The sequence below is a fragment of the Hipposideros armiger genome, unplaced genomic scaffold (assembly GCF_001890085.2).
Source record: "Hipposideros armiger isolate ML-2016 unplaced genomic scaffold, ASM189008v1 scaffold_282, whole genome shotgun sequence".
NCBI classification, from domain to species: Eukaryota; Metazoa; Chordata; class Mammalia; order Chiroptera; family Hipposideridae; genus Hipposideros; species Hipposideros armiger.
The window spans coordinates 2,047,406-2,064,830 of record NW_017731632.1 but is presented as its reverse complement, the minus strand read 5'-3'; the positions used below and the strand labels follow the sequence as shown (position 1 = coordinate 2,064,830).

At 55.1% G+C, this 17,425-nt stretch overlaps 1 protein-coding gene across 3 annotated transcripts in view; it reads left to right on the top strand.

Moving 5' to 3' along the window:
• Nucleotides 1–2,178: 2,178 nt before the first annotated feature.
• Nucleotides 2,179–17,425, top strand: part of PCGF3 (polycomb group ring finger 3) — a 48,381-nt gene continuing 33,134 nt past the window's right edge. Inside the window, exons 1-3 of one of the 3 annotated variants that reach the window (XM_019658054.1) lie at nucleotides 2,179–2,369; nucleotides 15,352–15,392; nucleotides 15,956–16,088. The gene's annotated coding sequence lies outside the window, so the exon portion shown is untranslated. Of the gene's footprint in view, nucleotides 2,370–15,351; nucleotides 15,393–15,955; nucleotides 16,096–17,425 lie in introns of all 3 variants that reach the window. The other 2 variants (XM_019658055.1, XM_019658056.1) reach the window with 2 other exon arrangements.

The window sequence follows — 17,425 nt, the reverse complement described above, 5'->3', positions numbered from 1 at the left end:
AGCTCACTGGCCCATGTGGGAATTGAACCGGCGATCCTGTTGCTCAGAGCTCGCACTCTTGAGCAAGCTCTTGTTTTTTTTGGAGGTTTTTTTTTTTAATTTATTGGGAAATTGGGGGAGGGAACAGCTCTGGGGAGTCAGGGGAAGGGGAACAAACAAGTTTCTGTCCTTTTGTTCTTCAGTTTAGTTGTGGAGGATGTCGCTTCACTGGTCCATGTTGGTATTATCATTGCGCTCTTCCCGGCTGAGGCAGATCGGTCGCGGACCATTGAACGGCCGCTCACCGTGGCTCACAACAGCTCACACCAGCTGCTGGCCACTCCTGATAGCTATGGCAGCCCACTGCAGCCCCACTGCAGCCTACATCTTCACTGGCGACTCATGGCAGCCCAGCTCCAGGTTGAGCTGTTGTTCATCATCTTAGCTGCAGAGGGCGCAGCGTCACTGGCCCATGTGAGATTCGAATCTGCAGCCCTCTTGCTAAGAGATTGAGCTCCCAAGCCAACTCTTAACCAATGAGCCACTCTGCCAGCCCTTGAGTAAGCTCTTAACCAACTAATCCACTCAGCCAGCCTGTAATTCTCTTTTTTAATTAACAGCTATATTGAGATATAATTCTCATGTCATACAATTCACCCATTTAATGTGTACAATTCAATAGATTTAATTATATTAACAAATATGTGTAACCAGTTCTATGATGAATTCTAAAACATTGCATCACCCAAAAAGAAACATTGTACCCACTGCCTAATCCACGGTCAAAAAGGTTTATGCTCATATTTTCTTTGAAGAGTTTAATAGCTTGAACTCTTACATTTAGGCCTTTGATCCATTTGAGTTAGTTTTTGTAGGTGTCTATTAAGAGTCCAATTTCATTCTTTTGTATTCAGTTTTCCCGGCACTGTTTGTTGAATAGACTTCTTTCTCTATTGAATTGTCTTAGCACCCTTCTTGAAAATCAATTGATCATAAATGTGAGGGTTTATTTTTGGACGCTCAAGTCTAATCCATTAATTTATATGTCTATCATTGTGTCAGCACCACATTATCTTGATTACTGTAGCTTTGTAATAATTTCTAAAATCAGAACATGGGAGTCCTCCAACTTTGTTCTTCTTTATCAAGATTGTCTTGGCTGCTCTGGGTCCGTGAATTTCATATGAATTTTAGGATCAGCTTGGCAATTTCTGCAGAGAAACCACTGGGTTTTAATATAGATTGTGTTGAATTTGTTGATCAACTTGGGGAATAGTAATATCTTAACAATATTGTCTGCAATCCATCAAGATGATGTCTTTCCATTTACTTAGGTCTTCTTCAATTTCAACAATGTTTTGTAGCTTTCAGAGTCTCAGTATTGCAGTCTTTTGTTAGAGATATTTGCAGGGCTCCCTCTGTCTCCTTCCGTTCCCACCCACCCAACTGGGACTGAATCCCGACAACCGCTGGCTCCCCACCCAACTTGTTTCCTACATGACACCATTTTTACGTTTCCCTCTGTTATTGCCTTCCCCCGCCAACCCCCATGAGGGTGTGGATGTCAAGGTCACTGCTTACAGCTCCAGGACGGGGCCTGGGCAAAGGTGGACACACAGAAGAGTTGTGGGGGTCAGCCCCGCTGCCACTTGTCCGGGATCCCTGAGGCAGGGCTCCTGTCTGTCCACAGGGCCCCTCCCCAGTGCACAGGGCGCTCGGCGCTAGTTCCCAGAAGGACAGGAATGTGAGAAGGACATCGTCTCCGCCGGAGGAAACCCTGGTCCAGGAGCATGGCTCAGCGACAGCAGTCTGTAGAGTCTGGGGTCCGCAGGCCCTCGGCGGCTGGCGCGGCGACCCCCCAGCCCCGCCTCCTCCGGGCCCGGCCCCGGAAAGACCCCGCCTCCGCCAGGCCCCGCCTCCACAATGCCTGCTCTGGAGCTTGGCCACCCCGACCGACCCCTTGCGGGATACACGCGCCCAGCCCTGTCCCTCTGCAGAGCCGGGACCCGACGCCCCCTGCCGTCCCCACCCACACCCTCCGATCATGTCCCCGCCCCAGGCCCCACCCCTAGGACCCTCCTCTTTCCAGGTACCTAGGTCGACTTCTGCCGAACGCGCCTGCGCCCTCTGACCACGCCCCGCCCCGCCCCCGCTAGGCCCCGCCCCCGGCTCAGCTGCGGGGTGGGAGCCGGGCCACGCAACGCGCATGCTCCAAGCGCGGCGCCCCCGACTCGGGCTCGGCTCCGCTCGGGCATTTCCGCCTCTTTGTTTTAAACTCCGGACGGGTTTTTTTCTCCTGCTCTTGGGGGGGACCCGGAGGGAGCAGCGCCCCCTCCCCCTCCCGGCGCTGCCCCCGCGTGCGCCCCGCTCGTCCGCAGCCGAGACGGCAGGTCAGTGAGTCCGCGCCCCGCCCGGCCTGGCCCGCGGCGCCCGCTTCTCAGGCCGCGGCCTCGGCCCGTATCCGGGCCCGGGAGGCTCCGAACCCCGGCCCATTTCCCTGCGCCTCTCGTCGGCTCGGCCTGTGGAGCTCCGACACCACTCGGCAGGCCCCAGGAGGGCCGGGGCCCCGGGACGGGCCACCGGGGAGGGCCGGGACCCCGGAACGGGTCACCAGGGAGGGCCGGACCCCCATGACGGGTCACCGAGGAGGGACCAGTGGGTACCGGACCCCAGGACGGGCCGCCGGGGAGGCCCTGACCCGGGTGTCCACCAGGCAGGGACCAGAAGCGCTGGACCCTGAGGCAGGTCACTGAGGAGCGTCCGATCCTGGGATGGGTCGCGGAGGAGGGTCCCAAACCAGTACAGGTCACCAAGGAGGACTGGGACCCCAAGACTGGTCAGACTCTGAGTCCTGTCACTGAGGAGGCTCAGACCCCAGGACAGGGCAGGAGCCAGGGAGGTCTGGGGCACTGGGAGGGTCACCAAGGAGAGCCAGGACCCGGGGTCCGCTGGGAAGGCTGGACCCTGAGACGGCTGCTCCCCAGGGGGCCGGGACCCTCGCGCTGCCACGGGACAGGGCTCGTTCCATGTGCCAGGCTCCAGGGGGGCCAGGACTCCTGACCGTGTCCCTGAGAAGCCCCCAGGCCTCGAGTAGACCCTGAGGGTGCTGGGCCCCTGGGGCAGGGCCCAGAGGTGTCCCGAATCTCCTCTCCTCAGCGCACTCCCTGGACCCCCCGCTGGGAAGGCTCTGGACCATCAGGGATCCTGGCACCTGGGCCCCACGGTGCAAACCCCCTTCCCTGACATCGTAGCACCAACGCCAGCCCCACAGACCTGACCTTCAGCAGATGCCACCTGGCTGGGACCTGCGGGCAGATGTGAGGCAGGGCTGGGGCCCATCCTACTGGCTCTCGGGATTCAAGGGGGGCTCCTAGTCCGCTCTGGCTCCCGGGCCAGCACTGTGCCCACTCCCCAGCCCCAGAAAGCTGTCCCCTACCCTGTTCTTCCAGCCGCTGTTCCAGGGCTGTGGTCCTTTCCTCAGCCCTGTGGGCAGTGTGTGCCCCTGCCCGCCTCTCCCTCTGGTGGTGTCACCAGACAAGCCCCGTTCTCAAAGCCCCACAGATGCACCCTCCATCCTGAGTCGGGGGAGGGGGTGTTTTCAGTGGCCAGGGGGCGCTAGGCGGGGTTGGGTCCGTGCAGGAAAGTTGGGGCAGGCGAGGCTGCAAGTCAGGTGAGCGACTGACTCAGGAGGGGGACGTACCAAAGGACCTTGGGATGGGGCCTTTGCTCTCCGAAACCTTTAAGTCAGACTTGTGTCTAGAGCTTGCCTGGTTTCCTCCATTCAGCAGCGGCTATGAAAAAGGAAGGTGTGGTGTGTGCTGCTCTGTGACTGGGGCAGGGCTCCAGGTGTGTCCAGGAAGGTGCTGTTGGTCCTCCGAGAGGGTGCAAAGCCCAGGAGGGCAGGGGCCGTGCCCAGCTCAGCTCCGGGAACGGGCTGCCTGGCGTGAGGTCAGCAAGCAGCGCACACCCTGGATGAATGAGCGAGTGCGTGACCAAATACATGAAAGGCAGGAATACTTTAGAACCCGCGGCAGGCTCGCAAACATACCCAGACGTGAGGCATGGGCTAAGGTGTAAATCTAAAACTCTGAGCTACATAGGCCCCCAGAGAGATACCTGAACTAATCAGTTCGGTGTTTCATGTTGTGCCACAGCCTCACTGGGTGACTCACGAGAAAGCCACTTTAGAGTTTCAGATTAACATTTCATAGGACCGAGCCCTAACCGGGTGGAGACCCTGCATAGTCCAGTCTAGAAACTTTTATTTGCCAAACATAACCGCACTTCTTATTGACTGCTTGCTTACTGCTGATCTTTTTTTAAACATACACTTTACTTTCTTAAAACTTAATTTGCTTTGTGAAATTTTGGAAAAGACTCGCAAAATGGGGCATTCAGTTTGGTGAGGCGCTTTATTTTCCCATTTTTGGATTTTTAAAGGTGTGATAGTGCTGGGTGGTTGTATTATTTATATAATGCCATCCAACAACTTTCCCCAAAACTTTGTGCCTTGAAAAGACATGTTATTATCGCAGTTTCTGTGGGGTTTGGCTAGGTCGTCTGGCTTGGGTCCCACAGGCTGTAGCCAGCGTGCCCGCGGGCCTGGGTCTCATCTGAAGGCAGCTTCCAGGCTCACCCATGAGAAGTCAGCTCCTTTCCACGTGGGGCAGCTCAGACGGGCCTGCGACAGGGTGGGAGAGAGAGTGGCCGGCCTTCATGACCTCACCTTGGCAGTGACATTCACCGCTTTGGCCGTATTCTGTGAGAACCGAGTCACTGGGCCCAGCCCACACTTGCAGGGAGGAACTAAGCCGCGTGTACTGGGACGGGGTGTGGGTCGCTGGGGCCATCTGAACGCCTTCAGCTGGCAGGAGGCCTGTACCTGAGAAGCCCCCATTGGTAAAGTAACAGAATTAGACGTGGAGTAGAGGGTGACATCTGAGGCCGCAGCAGTTCAGCTGTCTCTTTAGTTGTGTAGGTTCCTCCAGTGTCACCATAGTGACTGACACTATTATGGTACTTGAGCTTCCCTGTGAGGGAAGACAAATTGCAAATAGGAAAGACTTTTACGCATTAACCTGTAGCAAACCACAAGACCCCCCACACGTTAAATCAGGTGTGTGTCGGTGAGGAGATTTCTTTGATGCCTTCAAGCGCCATGATGTTAGCTGTTTTCCCAGCATCGTTTTATTCCCGCCAGTGACTTGCGCCAGAAATTATAAACTGAGCTTTGTGAGAAGTTTCTGAGAGATGTGAGATCCTGAAACGTTTTGGATCTTTGACTTTGAAAGCAGTGATGCTCCCAGGGCCTGTGTGTGGGGGCCGCCGTGCTCGGGGCCTCCTGAGCCTGGACGCCATGGCTCGCCTCTGGGATCCTGGCCTGAGGCTGTAGCACAGGGCTCCGACGGGCACCCCTCCAGGCCCACATGGGGGGCCGCTCTGGAGGACTGCCCCAGATGCCCCACCCAGGGGCCCCTGTCTCTGGGCCGGCCTGCCAGTGTGAGTGAGGCTGGGCCCCTCCAGTGCTCGGAAGTACCTATGTGGCTTGTCCGGTTTAGATTATAAAGTAAGGTTTTTTTGGTCTGTACTGTTACTCTTTAGTCTATCAAATGGCAGGATTTGTTATTTCACTTGAGCTTTCTTTGCTTAACGGTCAGAATCGAATTTGAAGTTGAGAGTGTAATTTCCTTTTACTATTGAAATATGTTGAGACTTGGGAACAGTTTTTTATTATCCTTCTGATATTTGCTGTTACTATTGCAAAAATGCTTCAAAAAATGGAACAATTACTCTTCAGTTCTACAAGGTGATAGTTTATTATTAAATTTTGAAAAGTGAGGCCTTTCAAAATAACAAGGCTGTGTTTTCTGATCTGTCAAGTTTCTCCCCACAGAACTGAATTATATGAAGGACAAGACGACAGAACACGACTGAAACACTAATCGTGTGAGGAAAGGGTCGAGCTGTGAGCTTTGTTCAGATGCATTTTCAGGACTGCTCACTGAATTAGGCAAAACTTTCACTGATGAGAACTAAAACTCACTAGGAAATCTAGTTCTTAAGAACCGATTGTGAGTTTGACTGCTTTTTTGAAGAGAACGTCTAATATCTCGGTGAATTTAGAGAGTGGAGCTTAATTGGAGTTTTTTGCAAAAACGTCAATATCTGTTGGACTTTGCTACATTAACAGCAGATCTCAGCTGTTTAGCAAGAAATATGCAAACAGTAGGAAGCTGCCCGCAGACCTCGAAGCCCTGCTCACCCGTGGGTCCTGTGGCCCCAGCTGCTGCAGCTCCTGACCCTCGGGGGGCCTGGCCGCGGTAGGTGCTCAGCAAAGGCTACCGGAAAGCGATCTTATTGACGCCTCCCCTGGCCTGTTCCGAAGGTGCCGTGTCCGTTCACTCGGTTAACTGATCCTCAAAGCCTCCGAGGACGGCTGTGGTCACGCATTTGCCTGGTGAGAAGACACGGCCCAGCTAGGAAGTGAGCAGCGGAGAAGGGCTCGCCTTTCCTCTTTATATTTCAAGTGATTCCATTTTATTTTACACAGATTTTGTTTGGGAAAGAAACACAGTGGAGAAAAACAGAAAGAATGATACATGAGCATCCTGGTACCCCCACTGCCACCCAGTAATTATTTGTTTTACCTTATTTACTTCATCTCTTTTTCTAAATACGTATGTATTGTTGAATCATCTGAAAGTGGCTGCAGACAACCTGCCACGTTCCTTAGGCAATTCAGAGCAAACTGGTCATAGGGATAGGATGGTCTCCACACAACTGCAGTATCACTGTCACCCCTTAGCGTGGGTACATATTTCACACGATAGCTAATATCCTGTCTGTTTTCAGCCCTGCCCAGTTGTCTCAGGAAAAGTTTTCCATGGCGTTTTTCCCTTTCCCAGATGCAGGCGGGTTCCCAGCATGGCACCGGGGGACACGCCCCCTCAGTGTCTTTTCATTTCCGCTTCCCCACTTTCCCCCTTGGCGTTGACGTTTCCAGCTCACCTGTCTGGATGTTTCTGATTCTTCACCTACGGTGTTGTCCACCTGTGTGACTGAAGGGAGTGAGGGAGAGGCTGGCCCAGGCTCAGGGTTTGGGAGAGAGCTTTAGAGGGTTTTGCCGTTGGGTTTTGGCGTTATTTGAGTCAGTGCTGCTGGTCACACCTGTGGAGCCCCAGTTTCCAGGGCTCTGTGGGCTGGATCGAATCTGCCAGGGAGCGAAGGCGGTCAGGAGAGACCTGGAGTCCAGCACAGGTGCCCAGGGGAGTGGTGCCTTTGTCCTGGAGAGTTACACTTTTTCTCACAAGAGGCAAAGCCATCGATCGTCCCTCTGCTCCGTTTCTGATGCAGAAGTGTTCGCGGGCCGTCTCTGGTTTCTCACAGGCACACGCAGGGGCGAGACCCACCCAGTCAGCTTTGATGCTTTCATAAAAGGCTTAGTGGGTGTAAAGCGTTTGAAAGGGTTAATGGAAATACTTTTGCTGTCAAATAAAGTAACTGCCTTTCTTCCCATAGAGATGGGAGCGGCCAGAGGGGCTCATGGCCCCTGACCTTTCATTGAAGGCAGGCTGGTGAAGAAGGCTCCTTCAGCTCAGCCGCCATGACAAACGGCATAGACGGGTGGGTTAAACAGCAGGCATTTCTTTGTTTCTCACACTCCTGGAGGCTGAAGTCCAAGATCAAGGTGCCAGTTGGTTTGGTTCCTGGTGAAGACCTGTGTCCTGGCCTGCACACGGCCGCCTTCTCGCTGTGTGCTCACACAGGAGATGGAGAGGAAGCTGTCTGCTGTCTCTCCTGACAAGGGCTCGTCCCGGAGCCCACCCTCAGGAATCTACACCGAATCGCCTCCCGCAGGCCCCATGTTTGGAGATGGGAGTGAGGCCTTGCACACATGACTTTTGGTCTACACCAAGGGGCTCCAGCTTCTGCCACTAGATTGTCAACCCGCCTTTGGTGTCTAGGATTGGGAGAGTAGTTGCCTAGTGAAAGTGTTTCCAGAGTCAGTGGCCACTGTTTTCCATGCCGGGGAAGCTGTCTCTTCCTTCTACTATAACTGCCATTCTTCTAAATACTGTTGTATTCGTTTCCTACGGCTGCCTAACAAATTGCCGCAAACTTGGTGGCTCATTAGTCACAGCTCCGGCGTCAGAAGGCCAGCACCGTGTGACTGGCTCCTCTTCTCAGGGCCTCAGAAACTGAAGTGGCAAGTCCGCCGAGCTGCGGCTCTTGTCTGGGACGCCGGTCCCGTTCTGAGCTCACCAGCCGTCAGTAGGCTCCATTTGCTGAGGACTGCGCTCGGTTCTTTGTCCCATGGCTGTGGGCAGTCATCCTAGCATGTTGGTTTCTGCCAGGCCATCAGGACTCATCCCTTGGACCTACTCTTGTGCTGCCACCAAGAGAAAACTCCACTTTTAAAGACCACGCGATTTGGTCCGGCCACGAGCTACTCACCCTGTTTTAAGGTCCACTGCCTTGGGACCTCAGTTACATCTTCAAAAGCCCCTTTGCGGCCGTGGCCAGGTTAACAAGGGTGAGGAGGCGTGTGTGTGTGCACCAGGGCCCGGAACCATGGGCCGTCTCAGAAGCCTGCCTTCTGGCATATCCCCAACACACATGCCCCCCTTCCAAGGGTCCGCAGGGTGTCATTCCGCCGTAGCATCAGCTCAAAGTCCCAAATATCACCTGAACCACATCACCTTCAGAGTCCAGCCTCTCTTCCCCTGGGTGGTGTGATCCGTGAGAACCACTCCTGGGCACCTGTGAACCTAGAGAGAGAGGTCACCTTCCCAGCTCCCCCACAGCAGCACAGGCAGGGGACAGCAGGTGCCACTATTCGTCCCCAAAAGGGAAAGGGGAGGGAAGCCTGGGGTACAGTGCAGCTCTGAAACCCAGTGCGTCCCAAGCGCAGGGTGACCCCACTGGCTCTTGGTTGCCTCGAGTCAACCTTTTTCACGAAGGAGCGTGTGTCTGCCCCTGGCCCCCTGCTAGTAGAATCTTGAGGTCCGACAGCCCCTTTCACTGTGTGTTTTCACGCTTCTCCAAAGGTTGAATCTGAGCGTTGAAGGCCAGTGTGACTAAATGCTGTCCGTTTCACAACTGGAGCTAATGTCACCTTCCCTTTTTCCTTACATTGCCTGACGTTGCTGTCTCTTGTTCCAAATTCTCAAGGGTCGTGTTGAGCCTGTGGCCTCCTCGTCTCCCCACCCATCCCTCTCTGCTCCCTGGATGTGCTTTCTTTAACAGGCTCACCCGTCCTTGCTGAGGAGTCTGCTGTGTCGCGCCCCCAGCAAGCGTGGGAGCTGAGCAGCAGACGGGTCTGTGACAACATGAGCACACAGGCGCATGAAATGTGCCCCAGAGGCAGCTTGTGAATGAGAGCACATTTCATGAGACCTGAACATGCGGTGGCTTCCATCACACTTGGTTAATAGTTTGGCTGGATATGGATTTCTATGTTAAAGGCACTTTTCCTTAGAACTTTGAAAGACTTGCTTCTTTGACTTGCGGAATTCAGTTTTGCTAATGAAAAGTCTGATTCCCGTCTGATGGTGGGACTCAGTCCCCCAGAGCTTTTAGGGTCCTTTCTTGTACCCTGATGTCTTGAGACTCTGGTTTGATGGGGGCGTTCGGCGCTCTGTGCTAGCAGTCGGGGCCCTTGCTGTCCAGTGATTCCTCCAGCTGGGGAAATACTCAAATAATTCTTCCAGATCTTGGAGTATTGCCTCCAGACCAGTGAGGAGGAGGACGTAGTGAGCACCCACGTGCTGGTACCTGGCCTAAGACAGTGTCAACGGGCGTTGGAAAGGTCCTGTCAGTTATCTGTTTTTTCTAACACCTGTTAGTTGGATGTTGTACCCTTTCTCTCAAATTTCCTGTCCTTTTCTACTCTGGAAAGATTTTCTCAACGTCATCCTATAGCCGTTCTGTTGAATTTTGAACGTGGCCAGTCACATGGCTGACGTAGTAGGTGGCAGAGGGCAGGAACGAGGTAAGTATAATAAATCGCGAGCACGAGCCCCAGTGCGCGTGCGCACGCACGTGGCTTTAAACAAAGGGGGGTGTGTGTCTCTGAAGGCGCCGCTGAGGAGGGGACAGCGACGCTGGAGGAAAGGCACGAGGGCGGGGCCGTGGGCCCTCTGAGAGCGATGTTCTGCGGAGAGCACAGTGGGCAGGGCCACGAGCAGCAGTGCCCTGGAATGTTCTGGAACTCGGGGGGGGGGTCCCCCATAGCCGCAGCGCGTGAGGTGGCCGGGGCCTCGTGGGCCGCTGCAGCGCTGGGGCGTCGAGCCTTCGGCGCGGGGCGGGCGTGCGGGCTGCCGTCCCGAGCTGCGCGAGGAGCTGGCGTGGCTGTAACCCAGGGCGACCTTGCGACGCGGGCACCCACGTGGCGCGTGCGCAGTGGGAGGACCGTGCGGAGGAAGCGGGGCGGCGTGTGCGGTCACCCCGCGTGTCTGCGCGCGTACGAGAGCCGCAAGGACGCGACTGACCCCGCGGGGGAGATGGCGCCTGTCCACCGTGCAGCTCGCAGCCCCCAAAGCGCTCGGCCCGGCGCGGGGCGCCGCGGGGAGCCTGGGGGGCCTCGTCAGGGCGCGTGGAGCAGGGGCCTCGCTGGAGTCGTGAGCCCTTTTGAGAATCTAAATTTGAATCATTTTTACGGTAGTTCTTTACTGCTGTTATTTTTAAAAGCCTACATGGTGACCTGTAGCCATATAGGGATACACGTCAAGTTTCCTTTCTTCTTGTCATCTTGACCTGATTTCAGTGTCCTGGGCAGGAACGTTCGCGACATGGACCTGCTGTCTCAATGAGGTGGTGACGAATCCTTGCTAATGTCTGGCCCGTGTGCCGAGCCCGGCGGCGTCTGTCCTTCCAGACAGCGCGTGCAGACCTCGTGTCTATTGAGTCCCGCTGTGTCCTGGGCCCCACAGGTGGACAGGACCGGACAGAGTGGCCGGCGGAGCGTGTGGCCTTATGGGGAGAGGGGACAGGCTTGGGGCAAGGACGGTGTGGGGAGGCAGGAGGGGCCCGGCCGTGGCCTGGGCTGGGGCAGGTTGCGCGGCCACCTGTGAGCGCCCTGTGTGTGTTGTCCGCACAGAGACGTGGCCGGTTATTCCCGATGGCCATCTGCTGGGGAGGGGACGTCGCAGTCGCAGCGGACATTGCTCAGAGTAAGCAGAATGAGCTGTTCCCACATGCAGCAGCAGGGGCGGGCCTCACCTGCACGAGTGGTGGGACCCCATCTACACACTGTCCCAGTGGGCCACTCCCTGCTGGCTGGTGCAGACGGGGTCCTGGGGCCTCGGCTCATTCGTGGTGGCGGGTTCCCGGGAGAATGCCAGAGCTCCCACACGGTCCCCTTAAAATGTGTGCATTTGTCATCTGTCCCTCAGTAAACCTGTTTAATAAAGGTTACCCAACACTGTGAGCGAGTCTGTGCCAACAAACTTGATGAAGCATCTTCTAGGGAAACGCAACTTTGTGAAACTCGTTCAAAAATAAGTAGAAAACTGTTAAGATTCTGTAAGACATAGTTAACAAAAGAAAGTGCGACCCCTGGGTGTGGGCCTGCTCCCCTGGGGGGGGGGTCCCTGGGCAGCGGCTTAGCTGGTCGTGCTGCAGGTGGGGCAGTCCCCAAGGAGGCGCTTTCAGGAGGGGCCTGGTCAGCTGACTTGTGCTTGTCTCTGGGTAAGGATGTGACAACAGCAGTGGTGGCCGATGTGGAGCCTGGTTGCTGAGTGCTGACGTCGGGAGGCATCCTCGTGGTTCATTAGTTTAAGAGCCAAGAGGGTGGCGTGCCCGTGAGTGTGGTGTGCACGCATGTCCCAGCCCTCAGGCTACAGCCTCGGGGACTGGGTCGTGTGAGTGGTTACACTGTGGAGTTGAACCTCGCTGTGCTCTTTTACTGTCCAAATCGTGTTTAATAAATGTGCGTGCTACTTTTAGGCTGAAAAACAAGCCCAGTACATGCACGTAAAGGACAGCAGTGGGTGATTTGGGGTGAAGTGGTGCCCAATAAATGGGGAGCATCCCAGACAGCAGAGTGACTGCATAGATGCGGCCGAGGCGGCTGGCTTAGGGGTGGTCTGAGGTGAGTGCACAGGGAGGCAGGGCCTTGACGTGGTGCAAATGCCGCTGGGACCTGGCTGTGTCCGAAAGGCAGTGGAGTGCCAACCTGTGCCCTTGGGAAGGCTCCAGCCAGGCAGAGTGCTGCCAGGGCCCCCAGGAGTCAGATCTGGGGGGCCAGTGGGGGTGGGGGGACCCGTCGCCTTGGAGATTGTTGATGCTGGTAATGTCTTCATCACCAAGGTCTTGTCAAGAGCAGTTTTGTGGAGTTGGGGAATGGAAGAAAGGGGGGGGTGAAAGCATCTCGGGGGGTCCTATTGAGGGGGCTGCTGACGGTTTCTCTTCACTCACAGGAGAGAGGTGTGGAAGGTTCTGGAGTGAGGAGGCTTGCTGGAAGGGTCAGAGCCCTTGGGCAGCAGGACAATGCCCAGCGTGGGGGCCGTATGAGCCCAGGCAGACCAGCGGAGGGGAGTGTGGACACTGCCATCTCACCCCCTGGGGCAGAGGGAGCAGGGTCCCCTTGGAGAGCTGGCACTGTGTGAGTGCAGGGCTCACAGGGAGCCCTTGGCTGGGAGACAGAAAGGCTGCCAAGTGGTGTCAGTGTCGGGGGCGGCGAGGCCTCGGTCACGCTCCATGGTCAAGTCAAAGCGAAGGATGGGACACAGGCAGGCTCCGTAGAAGACCCGCAGGCCTGGGACTCCGGGGTCAGCAGGCCCAGGACACTGAGTGCAGCTCCAGGAGTGGGGGCGGGGACAGGGACTTGGTCAGCGGGAGCTTTTCTGGGTGTGATATGCTGGTTCTCTTCAGTCACAGCTATGGTTTATTTCAGCAAAAGGACACAGCAAAACCAGCAAAGGGACAGGCTTGTGGGTGAGGTCCGGGAACCGGTGCAGCTCCCGGGGCCTGAACTGCAGGAATGGGTGCTGTTGTCACCAGGAGGCGCCCTGGAGGCCCAGCGTGCAGCGTGTCACGGAGCCACCCTGTCGGGTACGCTCGACTCCGAATGGAAAGCAGCTTGCCACAGAGCCACACTGCGTTGTCCACTCATGTCTGGGCATAGCGGGCCACTCTTAGCATTCAGGAAAGTTTTCAGTTGACGAAGGGAACTGTCAGCAGCCGTGTCCTCAGGAGCCAGCTGGCCTCTGGCAGGACAGGTCTCAGTTGTCGGCTGCTGAGGTGACAGGCGGGGAGGAGCCCCATGCCTCTTCCCGGGACGGGGGACAGACTGCCAAACCAGCATGAGGACTGGTAGTGTCTGAAACGACCCATGATTTTGTTTCACATTTTTCATTATTGATAAAATTAATTTTTTATACAGATATCTAGTGAAAAATTACCTGGATGTTTGTATCCAGTGCACAGCTGGCCTGTGGCATGTAACCTTCTTGGTTAGCTTTGACTGAGGTAGCAGGACGGACGTGGCTCTGACACAGGTGGCCACCAGAAGCCCTACTCAGGACGCATGGAGTTGTCTTCAGAGTTTATTTTAATGAGGACAGTGTCTGGTCAGTCAGTTTTGATCATCTTCCCACTTCGGAGGCTGCGTGAGACAGGACCAGGGCGTGAGCTGTTCTCAGTATGGGACCAAGTTCTGTTTATAACGTTTATCTTCCCATTTAAAAGTCTACTTAAATGTCTACAAGTTAGGAAATTGTGATGAATTAAGACTCAGTGAGAAGGTGCTGACGAGACTGAGTATAACCCTCAGTTAGGGGAAGCCCCCTCCGGAGGCCAAGTGAAGGACAGGACCCCTGCTGAACCCTCACTGCAGGTGACACTGGCTGTGTCCTCTGGGGGCTCTCTTGAGTGACGCTGCTCTGAACATTGCTGCACGAAGCCACCAGGCAGTGTATCTGTTAAATAGAGCGCTCCTCTTAGGTCACAGAAATTTCCTTCTTAATTTGCTGCGTTTTTAAAAATCAGGAATGGATAATGAATTTTGTCAAACAGTTTCTTTGCATTGTGGGGAAGAGCTTATCATTTGTCTCTTTTTATCTTTTGCCCCCAACTGCATTTATTTCCGTGTTAACCCCTGCAGCCCAGGGGCAAATCGAGCTTGACCAGCACGGTCCCCCTTTCATACATGCCCGTGAGATGGCTCGGTGTGTTTGCGAGTTCCATCCCAGATCTGGTCCGGTGGGAATGTTACGTTATCTTCATGAGTCAGGTTGGAAAGGGTGTGTTTGCTTCTCTGAGAGGGTTGGTTTTTCTCTCCTGGGACGTTTGCGGGAGTCGCCCTTGAGACTGGGCCTGAGACTTCTGACGACTGAGTTGCCTCCTTAATAGTTATATGAGTAGAGTGTTCTAGGTTTTCTGTTTCTGCTTGCCTCAATTTTGATGAGTTATTTTTCCAGGAATTGATCAATTTCACATAAATTTCCAACCTTACTGGCATGATGTTGTTCATAGTATTCTATTATTGCTCCCTTGTCATCTTGTCTGTGAAACGCCCACTAGCTACCCTGTCCCCCTTTCCTCCAAGTTTACGGCCTTGGCTGTTTATTGTCTGCCTTCCACATTGGTGTGCAGGCCCTGGACATCTGTCCTTTCCTTCCCGACACAAGAGTCGACAATGGCTCACCATCCACAGTCCGAACTGAGTAAGATGAAATTCACTGCGACACCGTCCGTCACACCAGGCGGACTGCAGGGGGGTGCCCAGTGGCCACCGTGTCGGACAGTGGCCGTGTAGAAACCCTGGTCAGCCTGCTCGAGGGCCCTGCTGCTCCCTTTGTCTTCGCTGTCCTGGGACTGCCCCGTACGTGCCTATCAGTCCCTCCCTCCCTCCCTTTCTTCCTAAACGTTGCATGAGCTTCAAATATTAGCTAATAAAAAATACAGTTGTGGGAAAACTTGGAGAGGAGGAACGCTGTGAGTGGGATGTGGTGTGACCTGGGGTGGAGCATGTTCCTGGCCCGTTGTTCTGGGTTGTATTTAACCACTGTGGTCACAGCACAGCTTTGCCCTTGGCCGTGACGTAAGGGCCCTGACTGACTGCTGCAGAGTCTTTCCAGGGGCCGCAGGCCACGGGGTCCCCACTGCTTTTTCTGCGGCCTCCTGGTAGGCCCACCAGTCGCCCTCTCCCCTCACCTGTGTTCTTCCCTCACCTGTGCTCACCCGCCCTTGGGCCGCAGTGACACTAAACTGCCAGAGACCTCCTGGTCGATGCTGACTCTTCGCTTTCATTATCTCCTGTCTTTCTTTTGGTGGTTTTAAGAAGTCGGCCAACAGCCGTGTGTACTGAGCTGGGGGCATGGGCTGTGGACAGCACTCGAGGGTGACGCCTCCCGTCTCGTGTCTCTACAGGTATCAAGATGTAGCAGACGACTCCAGGCTGCCATGTACAGGTAAATGCAACTGCAACTTCGAGTTTTCTCTTCCTTCGGTGCATGCAAATTGGTTAAATTTACCTTGAATTACATTTTGTGAGTAAATTGTAGTCATAGAAAAATTCACCTCCTGTATCCCCTTTAAAATGAAATTTCTGAGAGCATTAGAGCATACTAACGTACAATCATTCATATAAATTCAAAATCTTTTTTTTTTTTTAAAGATTTTATTGGGGAATTGGGGAAAGGGAACAGCCAAGTTGTTGTCCTTCAATCTTAGTTGTGGAGGGCACAGCTAGCTCAGCTCCAAGTTCAGTCGCCATCCGGCCGCCTGTTGGCAGCTCAGCGGCAGCTCACTGGCCCGTGTGGGAATTGAACCGGCGACCTCGCTGCTCAGAGCTTGTGCTCTTAACCAACTGAGCCACTTGGCCAGCCCCAGATTCTTTCTTGACTAATAGTTCTGATTGACTCTCTACTGTTGGCTTCATGGGACTCACCTAAAAATTTTAGTAAGAACTTAATTACGTGGCTGTGTATCACACACAAGTGACATGAAATGACAGCTGCCATTTCTGTGCTAGAAAATGGAAAAAAAGCAAGGGACAAAAGGAAGGCGCAGAGTGAAGGGCGGCGTGCTGAGTGAAGCAGCGGAGCAGGACCAGTAGGACCCAGACGCCCGATGCAGGGGCGGGAGGGGACAGAAGGCGTCTAGAGGTGAGAGGTGGGTGTGGGCCACCATGCGGAATGGGGTTTGCCGTCACCGCTGCGCTCTCCAGACGGGCTGGGTCCGGGACACCCTGGGCCTGCACGCAGGGGCATCACGGAAGGCACAGGACGGGCAGCCTGGCGCCAACTTTCCTCCTCAGGTCCAGGTGGGCGTGCCACATGGTGGTCAGTGTCCAGTGTCCGGTGCTGCGCGGGGGCCTCCAGGCACAACCATGTGGCTGGTGACAGTGGGCCCCTGCGCCTCCTGTGCACCGCCCCCACCCCCATGGGCCTGAGGACAGGAGGTGCCGCTGTGGAGCCCGCGTGCAGGTCCCAGCAGGACCGGGCCGCAGGCTGGTCTTGTGTCCAAAGGCTGGAGGTCAGTGGGCAGAAGGCTGTTTCCCGGGCTGGTCTGGGCTGGCCCTCAGCCGGGCTCTGCACTCAGGTGCCGGCTTGTCTTTCCTGGCTTCTTACTGTCCTGACGGTGCTGGAAGTGCCGTCCAGGCTCACCTGCTATTTCCTGGTACTGAGACTCAGCTGTGTCCTTTCAGCAGGACGCACACCTGTCAGCCATCTGGTTTTCACCTGGTCACTCAGTAGTGATGTCTCCGTTTCTCCACCCTGTGCCCCACTGGCTGAATGTTTGCTGGGGGAACTCTGAGACTTTAGGAACCTTCCGTTCCTCAGCCAAGTCCTGCCACGGACAGGTGCCCACTAATCATTCCTGAGTAACGTGTCCCTGCTGTGAGTGTCGTGGAGGGTGACCTTCCACTTCCTTCCACGTTTCCCAGCTCAGCGTTCTCACATGAGGATGCGTGTTCCTTCCGTACTTGTTTGTCGGTCTCAGTGTGGACTTAGGGCTTCTTTGTTGTTCTGTGGTTTATAATCTGATTCGCTCTGTCCCTGCTCCTCCTGATGCACCATTCCGCCCGTGTGTGCGCTCTGGCTTCTGTTCCCCTCCTGCCCAGCCCTGGGTCAGCCACATGTCTAAGCACCCCACTTCCTCAGCGTGGACAGTGATGTGTGCACACAGGCCCTGGGGCTGCGGGCGAGCAGTCACTCCCAGGCCCTTGCGATGGACAGACTGGGAACATGGGTGCTTGAGTCCACACTCACGAGCTTGTATGTCTCTATCTGTTTACTACCTACCGCTAAACGAGTCAGTGACCATGTCCCCACAAAGGAACTGAGACTCGGATCCCCACAAAGATGCACACTGTGATCCCAACAAAGGACACGTGAACCCTGGTACCCCAAGAGAGATGTGGAAACTTGTAACCCAAGGAGATGTGGACCCTATTCCTAGAGATGGAGATGGGAATTCTCATCCCAGTGATGGAGACGGG